The sequence below is a fragment of the Pezoporus wallicus genome, unplaced genomic scaffold (assembly GCF_028554395.1).
Source record: "Pezoporus wallicus isolate ANWC-B61680 ecotype Strahan unplaced genomic scaffold, APGP_CSIRO_Pwel_v1 contig_6364, whole genome shotgun sequence".
Taxonomy (NCBI): domain Eukaryota; kingdom Metazoa; phylum Chordata; class Aves; order Psittaciformes; family Psittacidae; genus Pezoporus; species Pezoporus wallicus.
Window position 1 is genome coordinate 31554 of NW_026639198.1, and position 5198 is coordinate 36751.

The window sequence follows — 5198 nt, forward strand, 5'->3', positions numbered from 1 at the left end:
CCAAGTGTCAGGGCTGTGGTGAAGCCAGGGCATGGTCCCTGTTCCTTACACTACCTCTGTTGCATAGCGGTAGAGAGAGCTGAGTTTGCTCAGCTGGGGCTGTGTGAAGGAGTTTATAGTGGAAAGGCGTTGTAAAATGTCACCATTTGTAGCTGAACTGGAAATGGTATGGAAGTTCTTGTTGCTCTTCATTTTGCTTATGTGCAGCTGATGGTTTAAATAGCAGGAATGTTACTTCCTTTTCATTCTGGATGGATACTTAGGTGCAGCTTCTCTGTTGTATCTTCTTAGTTACCTGTGAAAGCAGCTGAGAGACAGCTGAGAGTAAGCAGTTGGGTAGCTATACACTGTTAAGTTCAGGGTAGTACCTCTTGTACCACTGGCTTCAAAACAGGAGTTGCTGAAGATGGCACAGCATGACTTAAAATAAAATCATTAAAATGAAATCAGAAGCACTAGAGTTGCTAAACTTAATTTTCACTACAAACGTGAGAACTAGAGCGGGTGGCCCTGCACCTGTGTGAGGCTGTGGTACGTGTTACTAGTTGTGTGTGTGCAAGACTATGTATTTAATTCTAAATACATAGAGTTGGGGTTGTTCAGCCTAGAGAAGAGAAAGCTTTGGGCAGACCTTAGGCACTAGGAGCTGCTGTAACAGGGCTGCAAGAAACCTGAAGAGGGGCTTTGGACAAGGGCCTGTAGGGACAGGACAAGGGGGAATGGCTTTAACCTGACAGAGGGGAGACTGAGATGAGATCTTAGGCAGAAGTTCTTCCCTGTGAAGGTGCTGAGGCCCTGGCACAGGTTGCCCAGAGAAGCTGTGGCTGCCCCATCCCTGGCAGTGTTCAAGGCCAGGTTGGACGGGGCTTGGAGCAACCTGGTCTAGTGGAATGTGTCCCTGCCTGTGGCAGGGGGTTGGAAGTGGATGAGCTTTGAGGTCCCTTCCAGTACAAACCATTCTATGTTCCTGAGGGATGGTTCTTGAACTTGCCAAGAAAAGCTGCCTGCAGGTTGATGCCTGGGATCCTGTTTCAGCAGGTGGGTGAGGTAAATGTCAGGGCTGCTTCTGCAAGGAAGGATAAATCCTCGTGTGCTTTCTCCGCTGCACAAGGACCTTGTGTACTCACATCCCAGAGGTGCTTCAGACAGGCAGTGCTCTGAAGGAGATGTGGTTTTGGGTACTTTTAGAGCTAGGGAGGCTTTGTGGTGAGCTGCAAAACTAAAGGTGTCCTCGGATCTCCGGTAGTGTCACCATCATCTCTTAAGCACTGTGGCTCAGTCCACCACTGACAGTGAAGGATGCTGCAGTGTCTTTGGTTTGGCTTTGTTTTAACTGGTGACCTTTGATAGTGTCCCAAAGAGGTGTCACACATGCTCTGACCTGGTCTCATGATCTGCATTGAGCACTGCTGCAAGACAGCACAGCGGCTTGTACTGTTGTACCCAGGTCTGAGTGAATCCAGGGCTTGTATTTTCAGCTCTTGGTATTCAGAGAGATGGTGGGCTAAAAGAAAGAGAGTCTGAGAGGTCTATTTGCCCAAGGACCACAAACGTGGTTGCTTTCAAGTAGTCTTTGGTCTGCTGGTGGTGTGTTGTAGAACTTGGCAGCTCCTGCCCTGCCAAGCACAACCCACTGCTGCAGCAGGCCTGAGAAGAAGAGGCTGGTCTCCAAAGGGGCCTCTGGAAGAAACCATTTCTAAGGACCTTTTTATGGTGGACTGCTTTTTGAACCTTCTTCAGAGACCCAGGCAAGGGTGAGTGGGGATTGGAGCACTCACCCTGTGGCCATTGTCTTCTTTTGCTCAGCCTAGTGTGTTATTTGGTGGTCTGCTCAGTTGGCCTGGTTTCTTGGTGTTTGCTCAGTCAATAGTCCTGCTATGCAGCCTGGTTTTTATTTGAGTTGGGCTGCGACCAGTATCTGTGCTTCTGTGCCTTTTGCAGGCTTCTGGTTTGCACTTGGTGGAGCTGCTCTGTAGAGGTGCAGAGCAATCACAGTATCACAGTATCACAGTATGTTAGAGATTGGAAGGGACCTCAAAAGATCATCTAGTCCAATCCCCCTGCCGGAGCAGGAACACCTAGATAATGTTACACAGGAATGCGTCCAGGCGGGTTTTGAATGTCTCCAGGGAAGGAGACTCCACAACCTCGCTGGGCAGCCTGTTCCAGTGTTCCGTCACCCTCACTGAGAAGAAGTTTCTTCTCAAGTTTAAGTGGAACCTCTTGTGTTCCAGTTTGTACCCATTACCCCTCGTCCTATCATTGTTTGCCACTGAGTAGAGCCTGGCTCCGTCCTCGTGACACTCCCCCTTTATATATTTATATACACTAATAAGGTCACCCCTCAGTCTCCTCCAAACTATAGAGACCCAGCTCCCTCAGTCTTTCCTCATAAGGGAGATGTTCCACTCCCTTAATCATCTTAGTTGCCCTGCGCTGGACTCTCTCCAGCAGGTCCCTGTCCTTCTTGAACTGAGGGGCCCAGAACTGGACACAATATTCCAGATGGGGTCTCACCAGGGCAGAGTAGAGGGGAAGGAGGACCTCTCTCGACCTACTAACCACCCCCCTTCCAATACACCCCAGGATGCCATTGGCCTTCTTGGCCACAAGGGCACAGTGTTGGCTCATGGTCATCCTGTCGTCCACTAGGACCCCCAGGTCCCTCTCCCCTACAGTGCTCTCTAACAGGTCGTTCCCCAACCTATACTGGAACCTGGGGTTGTTCCTGCCCAGATGCAGGACTCTACACTTTTCCCTTGTTATATTTCATCAAGTTATTCCCTGCCCAGCTCTCCAGCCTGTCCAGGTCTCGCTGGATGGCAGCACAGCCTTCTGGTGTGTCAGCCACTCCTCCCAGCTTAGTGTCATCAGCAAACTTGCTGATAGTACTCAATTCCCTCATCTAAATCGTTGATGAATATATTAAATAATACTGGTCCCAGTACTGACCCTTGAGGCACTCCACTAGTTACAGGCCTCCAACTAGGCTCCGCCCCATAGACTACAACTCTCTGGCTTCTCTCCTTCAGCCAGTTCACAGTCCACCTCACTACCTGATCATCCAGACCACACTTCCTCATTTTAGCCGTGAGGATGCTGTGGGAGACTGTGTCAAATGCTTTGCTGAAGTCAAGGTAGACCACATCCACCACTCTGCCATCATCTATCCACCGTGTTATTTCCTCATAAAAGGCTAAGAGATTGGTCAAGCATGACTTCCCCTTGGTGAAGCCATGTTGACTGCCCCTCATAACCCTCTTACCCTTGATATGCCTTAAGATGGCACCAAGGATAAGGTGTTCCATCACTTTCCCAGGGATGGAAGTGAGGCTGACCGGTCTATAGTTACCCGGGTCCTCCTTCTTGCCCTTTTTGAAGACTGGAGTGACATTTGCTTTCCTCCAGTCCTCAGGCACCTCTCCCGTTTCCCAAGACTTGGTAAAGATGATGGAGAGCGGTCTAGCAATGACTTCCGCCAGTTCCCTCAGCACCCGCGGGTGCATCCCATCTGGACCCATGGATTTATGGATGTCCAGATTGCTCAACTGTTCTCTAACCCATTCCTCATCGACTAAGGCAAACCGCTCCGTCGACCTGACTTCATCTAAGGTCTCAGGGGTACAGGGCTCTTCAGGACTGCCCGCAGCAGAGTAGACAGAGACAAAGAAGGCATTCAGTAACTCTGCCATCTCTGTATCTTCTGTCACCAGGGCACCCATCCCATTCATCAGTGGACCTACATTGCCTCTGGTGTTAGTTTTATCTGCCATGTATTTGAAAAAGCTCTTTTTGCTGTCCTTGACCCTTCTTGCCAGGTTTAATTCTAAGGAGGCCTTAGTCATCCTAGCTGCTTTCCTACATCCTCTAGCAGCAGCCTTATATTCCTCCCAAGCGGAATGTCCCAGCCTGGTCCTGAGGATGTGGATACAGGGCAGTGTCTCATGTCTGAATGTTTATGTGGACAGAGCAGCCCTGCTCAAGCCCAGTGATGGAAAAGCTGTGTCCTGGACCATGAAGGAAAAGCCAGGGCTAGCGTGGATCGAGGGAGCATTGCTGCCTCAGCTGATTGCTCGGCCTGGCTGCCATCTCTGGCGCTTGGGCTGCTCTCCTGAGGCCGTGTGGAGAATGGCATCAGAACGGGGGGGGAGGGCTGAAGCCAGCTCTGAGTGACTGTTGCAACTTGCCAGAGGCTCGTTTGACTTCCAGAGGTTGTGAACTCGCCATGTTAGACCAGCTCCTTCCACATCACTGAGCACAGGTCCAAGACTGCTTCTTCAGCCAGTGTCAGATTGAGGTTTTGCTGATGCCAACCATGGCGTGTTTTCTTCTGCCTCACTGCAGGAAAACTAACAACATCTGCTACTACTTTGTCTTCACATCATTGTAGAAATGATTCTCCAGGTGAAGAGAAGGCAGTTGTATATCGGGGACATCTTAGGGAGCTATGCAAAACCTAAGGAGGTCTTCAGCAGGAAGTCAGGCAAGTGTGGTAGGCAACCAATGTGGATGAGCAGGAAGAGGAAAATGAAACATGCAGAAAAGAGAAGGGGGGAAACAGGCTGCTCTGAAGGCACAGATGTTGCATGAGCATGCAAGGATGGAGTTGACCGAACCAAAGCTCAGCTGGAGTTGGACTTGGAGAAGCATATGAAGGACGGAAGAACAGCTTCTCTATTAAGAAGGGCTTCAGCAGCAGCAGGGAGACTTCAGAAAAATGCTGAGAGCAGATCTGCTGCTGCGCCCCAGTAGCTTCCTGAGCCTGGCAGGGCAGAGAAACCCTGGGTACAGTGAAGTCCTGCATGGGGCACAGGACAGCTTTCTGCTCCACTCTGGAGTGCTTCTGGCCTTTGCCTGGTCCAGAGTGGCAGCAGACTGGTTGATGTGTTCGCTCCAAAGAGGCCACCAAGTCTTTGCCCCTTGTGTTTGCTTTGGGGCAGCAGCTTTGTCGTTTTGACATGATACTTGAGTCACTCCTGCTATGGAGAAGCTGTGCCTGCAGTGGGCACCAGCACCCAATCCCATCACAGAATCCCAGACTGCAAAGGACCTTAAAGCTCATCCAGTTCCAGCCCCCTGCCATGGACAGGGACACCTTGCATTAGACCAGGTTGCTCAAAGCCCCATCCAACCTGGCCTTGAACACTGCCAGGGATGGTCTCCCATTGCAGATGCCTGCTGTGAGATGGTGGGGCTGG